This window comes from Schistocerca nitens, chromosome 2 (assembly GCF_023898315.1).
Source record: "Schistocerca nitens isolate TAMUIC-IGC-003100 chromosome 2, iqSchNite1.1, whole genome shotgun sequence".
In the NCBI taxonomy this organism is placed as follows: Eukaryota; Metazoa; Arthropoda; class Insecta; order Orthoptera; family Acrididae; genus Schistocerca; species Schistocerca nitens.
In genome coordinates, this window is record NC_064615.1 from 753,662,947 (window position 1) to 753,676,308 (window position 13,362).

General features: G+C 42.9%; 1 non-coding gene across 1 annotated transcript; it reads left to right on the forward strand.

Moving 5' to 3' along the window:
* Nucleotides 1–1,997: 1,997 nt before the first annotated feature.
* Nucleotides 1,998–2,071, forward strand: Trnas-cga (transfer RNA serine (anticodon CGA)). The gene has a single exon. It is a non-coding gene; the product is annotated as a tRNA-Ser (tRNA).
* The last annotated feature ends 11,291 nt before the right edge of the window (nt 2,072–13,362 follow it).

A 13,362-nucleotide genomic window follows, 5' to 3' on the forward strand; every position in this document is an offset into this window, starting at 1 on the left:
TTTATTACATATTCGCGTAGTACGTAAAGAAATATGAATGTTTTAGTTGGACCACTTTTTTCGCTTTGTGATAGATGGCGCTGGAATAGTCACAAACATATGACTCATAATTTTAGACGAACAGTTGGTAACAGGTAGGTTTTTTAAATTAAAATACAGAACATAGGTACGTTTTAACATTTTATTTCGGTTCTTCCAATAAGATACATATACCTTTGTGAACTTATCATTTCTGAGAACGCATGCTGTTACAGCGTGACTACCTGTAAATACCACATTAATGCAATAAATGCTCAAAATGATGTCCGTCAACGTCAATGCATTTGGCAGTACGTGTAACGATATTCCTCTCAACAGCGAGTAGTTCGCCTTCCGTAATGTTCGCACGTGCATTGACAATGTGCGGGCCATGGTGCTTCGACGACCAATCCACATATCATGAAATATGCTATTCAATGCCGCTTCAACGGCAGCCGAGTTATGTGCCGGACATCCATCATGTCGGATGTACAACGCCATTCTGTCATGCAGTGAAACATCTTGAAGTAACATCAGTAGAACATTACGTAGGAAATCAGCATACATTGCACCATTTAGATTGCCATCGATAAAATGGGGGGCAATTATCCTTCCTCCCATAATGCCGCAACATGCATTAACTCGCCAAGGTCGATGATGTTCCACTTGCCGCCGCCATCGTGGATTTTCCGTGGCCCAGTGGTGCTTATTATGCCGGTTTATGTTACCGCTGTTGATGAATGACGCTTCTTCGCTAAATAGAACGCGTTCAAAAAAATCTGTCATCGTCCGGTAATTTCTCTTGTGCCCAGTGGCAGAACTGTACACGACGTTCAAAGTCGTCGCCATGCAATTCCTGGTGCATAGAAATATGGTACGGGTGCAAGCGATGTTGATGTAGCATTCTCAACACCGACGTTTTTGAGATTCCCGATTCTCGCGCAATTTGTCTGCTACTGATGTGCGGAGTAGCCGCGACAGCCGCTAAAACACCTACTTGGGCATCATCATTTGTTGCAGGTTGTGGTTGACGTTTCACATGTGGCTGAACACTTCTTGTTTCCTTAAATAACGTAACTATCCGGCGAACGGTCCGGACACTTGGATGATGTCGTCCAGGATACCGAGTAGCATACATAGCACCCGCCCGTTGGGCATTTTGATCACAATAGCCATACGTCAACACGATATCGACCTTTTCCGCAATAGGTAAACGGTCCATTTTAACACGGGTAATGTATCACGAAGCACATACCGTCCGCACTGGCGGAATGTTACGTGATACTATGCACTTATACGTTTTTTACTATTACAGCGCCATCTATCACAAAGCGAAAAAAGTGGCCCAACTAAAACATTCATATGTCTTTACATAGTACAGGAATATGTAATAAAAATGGGGGTTCCTATTTTAAAAAAACGCATCTGATATCCGTTTGACCTATGGCAGCGACATCTTGCGGGCCAACCATAGCGCCATCTGGTGTCCCCCTTCAAGCTAGACGAGTTTCGTACTTTGTAGTTTTTTCGTTTGATAGTTCGTGAGATATTTGGCCCGGTCACTACAATGAACCACACACACACACACACATATATATATATATATATATATATATATATATATATATATATATATATATATGATGACTTTCGCTGTGAGGACCGGGCGTGAGTCGTGCTTCGGTAGCTCAGATGGTAGAGCACTTGCCCGCGAAAGGCAAAGGTCCTGAGTTCGAGTCTCGGTCGGTGCACACAGTTTTAATCTGCCAGAAAGTTTCATATCAGCGCACACTCCGCTGCAGAGTGAAAATCTCATTCTGGAAACATCCCCCAGGCTGTGGCTAAGCCATGTCTCCGCAGTATCCTTTCTTTCAGGAGTGCTAGTCCTGGAAGGTTCGCAGGAGAGCTTCTGTAAAGTTTGGAAGGTAGGAGACGAGGTACTGGCAGAAGTAAAGCTCTGAGGACCGGGCGTGAGTCGTGCTTCGGTAGCTCAGATGGTAGAGCACTTGCCCGCGAAAGGCAAAGGTCCCGAGTTCGAGTCTCGGTCGGTGCACACAGTTTTAATCTGCCAGGAAGTTTCATTGTTCTACCTATTTACACAAGTATAGTCAAATAAGAGTTCTATGTATGCTTGATTGATCTTGTACATACATGCGACCAATATATCCTATCTTCTGGTAGAGGTTATAGGGGGGGAGAGTAAGAGTCGATGTGTTGATTTCGTAGTTAGAAAGTTTTTCAGAGATTTCGGAGGGATAAGTTGTAGCTGACTGGTTATAAGGCGAAAGCATAAAAGGCCACTTGTTGGTTTAATCTGATAGTACTGAACGGATACAAATTTTTTTAACTGTGTTTGGGAATGTCTTCAATTAGTCACTTCACTACATGTAAATTAATTTTCCGTCACGAAGTAAATACCTTATAGAACTACAGTTAACAAGAAAATAGGTGAAATTTTAGATCTACTCACAATGAATTTTAAAGCCACTATGAAAAATAGAATTTATAGGTAATCATACGATTATAGTTTTCAAACAAACACTTGCTGAAATTGGTTAGGTAAGAACGTACCGTGAACGGTGTCAGCATTACGGAAGGATTACTAGCTCAGTTAGGTCACGAATGAGAAGAACCTCGGCTATAGAATTAGGGAAACGATGGAATTGAAGCCATATAGCTGAGATGACTCTTCGTAGCACCGCTCGGGTGTTGTTTGTAGAGTCTTCTATTTTAATATGAGCATATGTTGATACGATCGATTCTGTTAATACAGAATAAGAGATTTCAAATCTTAAGTGAGAACTGGGGCAACGAAACATTCATAGCTCCATTAGTTGAAGTCAACCATGTTGTGGTTTACTTCACCGTTACTTGTGACTGCCGCTATCAGATTCACGGAAGATTTTGCGGCAGAACTTTGTCCCCTGAACGTCGGCAGCAGGTAGTGGTTTCGGCTGCTGTCCTTTACAGTCGCCCGGAGTCGGGACAAAAGTGAGCGTTGCAACGGTGGCATTTGGCATTTCTGGCAGTGAAAGCAAGGAAAACACGCTGAAGAGCCCTGCTGTTAACGAAATTTGTTCCGATCGGAAAACGAAATTTATTACACTGCGGCTCGATGAAATGAAGTTTATTTCTTTTGTTGACCTTTTGATTTAATTAAGATCGCAGTGAAAAACCATCAATGCGACTCAAATGTCCCTGCACAATTTGACGACCTTGTAAAATGTGAACTACTAGTTTTTGTTGCTACATTCTGCAAAATCTCTTCTTCATTTGGTTGCGGACAATATAATACAAAGATCAATCCGAATTTTCTTGTATATACACTACGTAAGAAACTATCCGTTTGTTTAACTGATTTTTTTAGTCATTAGAAGCGCTCACATCCTACACCTTCAATTATTTGTTATGTGTTTTCAATCTCTATCTTCCCTAAGAGTTCTTACCCTCTGCAGCTCCCTCTGGTACCATAAACGTTATTCCATGATGCCTTAAGAAATGCCCTATGATCCTGTCCCTTTTCTTGTTACATATGTGTATGAATACAGGTGGGAAAAATCAACTGCTAAATAATCGTTGAAACTCACGGTGAAAATCTGCAGCTGTCTTTTATTTTGCACAGTGCCGCTAGTTTCGGTCATAGGCCATTTTCAAGCTTCGCAGGTATAAATGGCAGAAATGTTATATGTTCGTGGCCAACCATAGTCAATAAAATTGTCAGCAATATAATTATTGCACAGAACAATTGTCACTAGAAGACTTATTCACATAGAAACTCACAAACAACCTCCTAAATATTGTCTACAGAGAGGGATGTTAAACAGTTATGGAATGGAGTTTGTAAGACTCAGGATGGCAGGAGTAGTTTCGTATAATCATATCAGTTATGGTATCTTTTCTGAAAATCTTGAAGTGAAATTTCCGATTGTCTAATGTAACTTACAGGTCCAAAAAAGTAATTTTATGATTTTGTTCTTTTTCAGTTGTGAAAGACATATTACTATGTGCATTATTTCTTAAATTAACAAAATCATCAGCATCATTATCTTCTTTATCTGTAATGATAATTGTGTCATCAACATATCTTCGGTGTAGCAAAATTATCTAAGAAAATATTGATCATAGTGCCAGCGAATAAGCTACTCATAACAAGCTCAGAAGGCTGAATCAAGTACTTGTTGTCAAAGATAAAGAAATTTTGTAATAGAACTAATTGAAATCCATCCACCAGTTCCATGACTTCTGGGAACTGTAATTTATGTTCCAGTAAACGTTTTCTAATTAAAAACGTTTCATCTACAGAAAAATTAGTGCATAAGTTAGTCACATATAGTGAGAAAAGGTTAGAATCATAGGGCATGTGCACCTGTTTCAGTATACCAGTCACTTATTCAGAGTTTTTCATGAAATGTTTGAGAATACATAATTGTAACTAAGGATATAGTTTAAATTTGACTAAGTAAATATGCAGAGATGTTAACACTATTCACAATGGGCCGTACAGGAATACCATCATGATTGTTATTGACTTTCTATGTGAATAAGCTTTCTAGTGACAATTGCTCTGCACATTTATTTTAATGCTGACAATTTTATTGACTATGGTTGACCTGCAACAGCAGCTTTTAATCGTTGACATCATGATATGAGTTTCTTGCCATTTATGCCTGATAAGCCTATAAATATTCCATGACTGACAGTAGGAGGACTTTGCAAAATAAGACAGCTGAAGGCTTTCACCGCGAATTTCAGCGATATTCTATATGTACCTTTCTTCGCCCATTATGTAGACGCCCACTTCATTCCTTATCAGTTCATCACCTAATTCTCAACATCTTTCTATAGCAACACCTCTCGAATGCTTCGGTTTCCTTCTTTCCCTGTTTCCTCACAGTCTATGATTCACTGCCGTACAATGCTGTGCGTTCTTATGTATTTCTTCCTCAGGTTTAGGACTATGTTTGATACTAGTAGGTTCCTCTTGGTGAAGCATGCCTTCTTTATCTGTGCTAGTCTGCTTTTTATGTCCTCCCTGCTTCGTGGGCCATATGTTATATTTCTCGCAAAGTAGAAAATTTACGTAGCTCTGTCTCCTTCTTGTTCACCAATTTTGATGTCAACTTTACTGATAATCTGATTCCTGTCATTGATTTTTCTCAATTTATATTCGGTATTCATTAGACTGTTCATTCCATTCAACACGATCTATAATGCTTCTCATTGTCGCTGAGAGAACAATGTTATCAGAAAATCTTATCACTGATATCCTATCATCCTGAATGTTAATTCCATTCTTGAACCTTTCTTTTATTTCTGCATCGCTTGTTTGGTGTACGGACTGAAAGTAGGGACGAAAGCCTGCATCCCTTTTAATCCCAGCATTTCGTTCTTTATCTTCCACTCGTAGTGTTCCTTCTTTGTTCTTGTACATATTGAACATTTTTCCCATAACTTCGAACATGTTGCGTTATTTTATATTACGGAAAGCTTTTTCTAGAGTGGCAAATCCTATGAAAGTATTTGATTTTTCTTATGTATAGCTTTCATGTCGGAATAGCCTCTCTTGTGCCTTTATCTTTCTGAAAGCCAAAGAGATAATCTAATAGATCTTCATTTTTCTGTACATCACGGCGAGGTGATAAAAATCACGGGATAGCGATACGCACATATACAGATGGCCGTAGTATCGCGTACCCAAGGTTCAAAACGGCAGTGCATTGGCGGAGCTATCATTTGTTCAAGTGATTCGTGTGAAAAGGTTTCCGACGTGACTATGGCCGCACAACGTGAATTAACAGATTTTGACCCATAATTGTGGTTGGAGCTAGACACATGGGTCATTCCATTTCGGAAATCGTTAGGCACTATTCCGAGGTCCACAGTGTCAAGAGTGTGTCGAGCATAACAACTTTCAGGCATTACCTCTCACCATGGATAACGCAGTGGCCGACGGCCTTCACTTAAAGACCGAGAGCAGCGGCATTTTCGTAGAATTGTCAGTGCTAACAGACAAGGAACACGGCGTGAAATAAACATACAAATCAATCTGTAACATACGACGTATCTGTTAGGACAGTGTGACGAAATTTGGCGTTAATGGGCTATGACAGAAGACGACCAACGCAAATGCTTTTGCTAATAGCGCGACATCGCCTGTAAAGCCTCTCCAGGGCTGATGACCATGTCATTTGGACCCTAGACGACTGGAAGACCGTGGCCTGGTCGGCTGAGTCCGGATTTCAGTTAGTAAGAGCTGGCGGTAGGGTTCGAGAGTGGCGCAGACCCCACGAAGCCATGGACTCCAGTTGTCAACAGGGCCCTGTGCAGGCTGGTGATGGCTCCGTAATGGTGCGGGCTGTGTTTACATGGAATGGAGTAGGTCTTCTGGACCAACTGAAGGGATCATTGAATGGAAATTGCTATGTTCGGCTACCTGAAGAACATTTTCTCTCGTTCAGAGACTTCATGTTTCCAAACAAACATTGAATTTTTATCGACGACAATACGCCAAGTCACTGGGCCACAACTGTTCGCAATTGGTTTGAAGAATGTCTAGACAGTTAGTGCAAATCATTTATTCACCTACGTCGCCCGACATGAGATCCATCGAACATTTATGGTACGTAATGGAGAGCTCAGTTCGTGCACAAAATCCTGCGCCGACAACACTTTCGCAACTATGGGTGGCTATAGAGGCAACACGGCTCAATGTTTCTGCAGGAGACTGCCAATGACTCGTTGAGTTCATGCCACGTCGAACTGCTGCACTAAGCATCGGAAAAGGAGGTTCGACAAGATATTACGAGGTTATGTGACCTTTGTCACATCAGTGTAATTTTGCGTGACTAGTTGACAGTGTACTCCTGTACCCAAATGGGATGCATGTGCTGTTAAGCCGATCTTGCACTACTTCTCACATTTATCTGCGCTTCCTGTCTTGGAGATTGCGTAGATGATATTTTTCCGAAATTGTGATGGTATGTCACCAGCCACATAGATTCTACACACCAACTGAAATTGTTATTTGGTAGCCGCTTCTTTTGCTACTTTTCGAAATTTTGAAAGAATGTCATCCCTTCTACCTTATTTGCTCACCAAGCCCGGATTTTTTGTAGCCATTTCCTTTGGTTCATTTCCAAATTTCGAAAGAATGTCATTCTTTCTATCTCATTTGCTCATAAAGTCCTCCAAAAATCTATTAAAGTATGACTCTAATACTTGATGGCCCATGTCTTCCATAATGACTTCCCTTTCTTCTTCTTTCATGTCGTCAGACTAATAAACGTTGTAACAGCGTTCATTTTTACTCTGTCCGCCTGTCTTCTGTCTTGAACAATGGAATTCCCCTTGCATACGTAATGTTGACGCTTTTGCTTTTAATTTCACAAAAAGTTGTTTCCTCATATGATTTTAGAAGAGTGTATTCGCCACTACTGGCTGAATTCTATTACAGAACTCGATCAGTTACCTCCCCCCCCCCCCTCTCTCTCTCTCTATCTCTCTCTGATTCCTGCCAAGCCCAGATTCACACGTAACTCTCTTCTTTTTCCTCCGTTCTGCCGCTTTGCAGTCCGCTGTGATTATTAGATTATTATTTCTCTTTAAATACTGAATTACTCGTTCAGTGTCCTCAGATACTTTCTGTATTTCATCTTCTGCTTGTAACATCGGTAACAACACGTGGTTGTTGTCGGCATTGGATAGCTATCGATTTAGATGAGAACAACTGATCATAGTCACCCACTCTCTGCCGCCCCCCCCCCCCCTTACTCTCAACGACCCCTATACCCATAATATCACATTCTGCTGCTGTTAATTTTTCCCTATAATCGTCTGACCAGAAATTCTTACCTTCTTTCCATTTCCTTCATTGACCGTCACTGTTTCTACATTGAGTCTCTTTACAGATTTCCTAGTTTTTCTACCACGTTCAAACTTCTGATATACCACCCTGCGACTCATAGAAATTTCGCTTTCGAAAATTGTTCACTCTTTTTCTCTTGGTTACTTCCCCTTAGTCAGTTCCCTCTCCGATATTTGATCGGGGAATTAAGGACACTTTTCCGCATGTTCTGTGGCTTTAATGCAGTGGTTTGCATTGCCTCCGTGCCGGCCGCGGTGGTCTCGCGGTTTTAGGCGCGCAGTCCGGAACCGTGCGACTGCTACGGTCGCAGGTTCGAATCCTGCCTCGGGCATGGATGTTTGTGATGTCCTTAGGTTAGTTAGGTTTAAGTAGTTCTACGTTCTAGGGGACTAATGACCACAGCAGTTGAGTCCCATAGTGCTCAGAGCCATTTGAACCATTTTTTGCATTGCCTCCTGTATCCTGATGGCTTTGATCATTACTGATTCTTCCACCTTTTAGGGCCAGTTTCCTATCATAATAGCAAGAGGTTACCCTCAACCTGTAAGCTCTCCCGCCTGCTTCGACAACGCCGTTGGCAAAACGAAGATGACCCCTTGTACCCAGAGACCCAGACGTTTTCGGCTGTCACTGCTGATGGGCTTTGTTTGAAGTTTAGTCTTTGTTTGGGTAGTCCAGATTTTTCGAGTCAGCTTCAATGGGATGGTCAGCATACAACATCTGCGAATGAAAGCCTCTTAATCAGTTTCAAAAGGTTGGAGTATTTTAAACCATAACGCAGGTACACATGCAACAGCATTTTATCCAAATTATTCTGTACATACTTGGAAATATGAAGGTTTTGATGCATTATAAATCCCATGTGTCCGGGATTCTTATAACGAACGCCGAATTTGGGACAATCTGAGCGCGTATCATCATTAATTCACATTATTCCGTTCTTAAAAGCACCAACGTCCTCAGACGATGTTATTCCACTACTGCAGCTGTCACCGTACAATTTCAATATCTTTCTGTCATGAATATATGCAGACTGAAGCGACGAACGAAAATTTGTACCAATGCCAGGATTTGAATCGGAGTCTCCAGTTCACTAGGCAGGTTCAAAAATGGTTCAAATGGCTCTGAGCACTATGGGACTCAACATCTGAGCTCATCAGTCCCCTAGAACTTAGAACTACTTAAACCTAACTAACATAAGGACATCACAAACATCCATGCCCGAGGCAGGATTCGAACCTGCGAGCGTAGCGGTCGCGCGGTTCCAGACTGAAGCGCCTAGAACCGCTTGGTCACACCGGCCGGCCACTAGGCAGGTGCTCTGCGCTAACCAGTATGCTAACATGGCACAGTGACCACTGCACAACTGCAGACACTATCCCAGCTCTCTTCTCTCCCGGCCTTGGTACAAATTTTCATTCGTCGTTCAGTGTTTATACATCACAGATGTTTGGGATTTGGTTCAAATGGTTCAAATGGCTCTGAGCACTATGGGACTTAACGTCTGAGTTCATCAGTCCCCTTAGACTTAGAATTAATTAAACATAACTAACCTAAGGACATCACACACATCTATGCCTGAGGCAGGATTCGAACCTGCGACCGTAGCAGCAGCGAGGTTCCGGAGTGAAGCGCCTAGAACAGCTCCGCCACAGCGGCCGGCGCGGTAACTGCCAACACAATGCCAGATTTCAGCGGACGTCGATAGAGGTCGCACAGGACACAGTCGAGGCCAGTGATGCACGCCCGCTGGTTTCTGCCTCCACCAGCTGCCGACAAGGGCGATCTCTGCGGACTGGATGTGGTACAGCCCCGCGACAGATAACTTTCAGTTAAGTTGGTCGTTGGCTGGATTTCTGACTTGCAGACTGTGCGTTCTGTGTTGATGTATTTTGCTGTGAAGCTTGGACTCCTATTTTTGAATGTATTTCAGGATTGACTTACGATACATATACCGCCTATTGGTACGGAGTAATTATTTGCCCTTGTCCGGATCTCTGGCGGCGACGGTTCGCTGCTCTATTGCTCCTGGACGCCTGCCTACCTATGCTGGTATTACACAAAGGGACGTACGAAAATAGGTTCTGTATTTATAGGCATGCAATACAAAACGCCTGATGAGAAAAACGTGCTCGAAACGCACAGGAATTTTTTAATGTAAGAATAATGGAAATGGTGGCAGAGGAAAAAAAATTATTCACAAGTAGCGTATCAGCTCTTAGTCAGTATGGCCATTATCAGTAACAAATACATTTTCCTGCACTTCACGTCTATGGTCACAAATTTGTCATTAGACTACCGGTTCCGGTGTGTAATGAAGATCTGTTTTATAAAAAAATCTGCTCAAACAGATCTGAGGATAGTCATTATAGACCGAAACCGGTTGTCTAATGACAAAAAAATTGTGACCATAGATGTGAAGTACGGGACATTTATTCTATATTCGGGTCATTGCTCAATTCGCGACTATGTCGCAGCTTGTGAAAATAGTAAATACAGTACACAAAACCCACACACAGGCACCAGGCGAGCACGCGAACACTCAGTCATCACTTGATGAGGCGGGAGTACTACCCCGAGACGCGGTTTGCCTCCTTTTTGCATATATCTCTCCTTCATAGAAATATGAATTCATTGTTCACTTCTGGTAATGTTGAGCATTTGCTCTTTGTTTTCGTAAATTAGTCACATCGTTGGTTCAGCTTATGTATCCTCAGACAGGTCGAGATAAACAGGGGCGTAAGCTAGTGACTACTGCCGAAGATGAGAGTTCGAGTCGAGTCTCGACACTACACACAGTCTCGCTGCCGTGTGTGGGCGGTAGGACAGGAGGCGTTGCAGCCATCAGCCGCTAATGAGGGGAGCAGGACGAGCGAGCCGCCGCGCCTCGCTTCGCCTCGCATCGCATCGCAGGGGCTGTGGCGCGCCGGGCTGCTGGGTGAAATATGCAGCGGGGCTGTCCTAATTGCAGGGATCCGCGGCGCCGCAGCCGCGGCCGCATCTATTATTCATGGGCCGGCCAAGAAGAATGCTAATGTGGCCAGGCCTGCCCCCAGCCTGTCAGCCCTGGGGCCCAGTTCCCGCGTCGCCACCTGCTACCCTGCTCTCTCCCGTTAATGCGGCCGGCGTGCCGTATAAAAGTCCACACCCCGGCGCATATGCTTTGCTCCCCCAGGCTTCATTCGTTTTCACTTCTGGCTCGCACGCTTCGTTTCTTCGCAATTTCGTCAAAGGGAATATGTTAAACTGAAACGTTCGCTCGAGGTGTGCTATTTGACTAGAGTCAATAAGGGAGATACAGTGGTGAAAATACATACAAGCTTTGCTTCCACTGTTCTCTAAACCTACAACAGCCTCATCCGACTACTCCCGAAATATAGGCATTTTTACTGTCCACATTCATTCAGTCTTGCTTCCCGTATCTGTCTTCCCACTCCCATCTGAATCTTGTAAGAAGTTATTCACGGACCAGTCACACTGATGTGACCACCGCCTATGTTCGACGCCAGCGTGCAGAAACCACTCTCAACGCCATATGGCAGCACTTGCAGTGGAGGGTATATAAAGCATGCCGAGGGGACGGGGACAAAAGTGCTGTCATTGCCGAAATGTGGAAACGGAGCGAATTATCTGCCTTCCAAAAGGGCGTGGTCGTTGGCTTGCGACCCAAGGGTGGAATCATTTTAGAAACAGCTAAGTTTTTAAACTTTTCGCGTGCCGTCGTTGTTAAAATCTACCGTGCATGGCAAAACGGCACTGTACAAAATGGACACAGAGGTAACTGTGGTGTACCATGTGCCATAGACAGGGATGAACGGCAGCTGCGGAGCTGTGTACAGGCGAAGTGCAACTGCTGAGCAGCTGACCGCTGACATGAACCAAAAGCTGCCAACAGCGTCTCCTCGACGACCGTTCAGCGAACTTTGCCGCGTATGAGCCTCATCAGCAGGCGACTGGATCATGCACCCATGCTGACTGCTCTTCACAGGCGACGAAGGCTGGAATTCGCTCGCAAATACCATTACTGAACGTCCCCTGAGTGGAGACAGGTGGCCTTTTTATGCTCTATCGGACATGTATGGCTTGAAATGTCTGAAAGCGTTCCTTACGCTCGGAGGAATGTTTTCGTGGCTTTTCCAGGGTGAGTTAGTTATTCTGGTTCAAATGGTTCAAATGGCTCTGAGCACTATGGAACTTAACTGCTGAGGTCATCAGTCCCCTAGAACTTAGAACTACTTAAACCTAACTAACCTAAGGATATCACACACATCCATACCCGAGGCAGGATTCGAACCTGCGACCGTAGCGGTCACGCGGTTCCAGACTGTAGCGCCTAGAATCGCTACGGTCGCAGGTTCGAATCCTGCCTCGGGCATGGGTGTGTGTGATGTCCTTAGGTTAGTTAGGTTTAAGTAGTTCTAAGTTCTAGGGGACTGACGACCTCAGAAGTTAAGTCCCATAGTGCTCAGAGCCATTTGAAGCATTTGAACCCTAATTATGTGTTCTCCTCTTTTTCGTGGCAAGATTCGTCATCAGTTGCACTGTAGACGGCTTTTCTGTATATCAGACGCTTAATCATTTTCCTTTAAACCATCTACAAAATTGTTTGTGCAGCAGTGTTTACTTCTTTCTTTCCTACTGAGAAACTCTTCCAAGCCATCGTTAAATATGCATATTCTAAATTCATTACTCTCATTAGCTTCAGTTCTACCACTCCTCTAATTACTTCGAACTTCAGGTACTTTTATGTTAGTTTATACAATGAGAGGGTTCAAATCAGTTTTACCAGTTCCACAAATGCACTTCAGAGACGGAGTTAAGTTTCCCATGCTCTGTGATTTTGCTTCTTTGCATCCTATTTGTTCTCTAGTTTGTAAATCAACATCGTCATAAATTGGTGACAAGACCTATATGCAGTTCCTTGCTCTCTGGTAACTGGTTTGCTGTAGTATGCCGCCAGCTCCTGGGTAATCTTCTATTATCATTATAGAACATACCCAGTCTGTTTACATTAACATTATGGCCGTGATCCACATTACTTTGGGGCCCAAAGTTATAATTAGCTTGCTCCTCTTCCTGCAACATTTTTTTCACCTTTTCCAAATAACTAATAAATGGTTTTGCAAAAAAATTCTACATCAGCGATTCTATGCTTGCGTCAAATGGCTACCTTTTTAGTAATGTCTTTTAACTGGCTTTTGACATTTTCTGTGGATTACTTACAGTTTTTCTCAACTTGAGAAATTCTTATATCAACCCTAGTGTTAAACAAACATAAATTTTTGTCGCACATTTTCTATAACTCAGCAGCCTGGTTTTTTAATTACACATTAATTTCATATTTAAACTATTTACGTTCACCAGCCTAATTATTGCTACTACTAGATCGTTGTTTAATCTCCTTAGTCAGACTTCTGTGTTGTTTAATCTCAATAGACTGTTGTTCGAATTTCTTATCAGGGTTATGAGTCTGTTGTTCC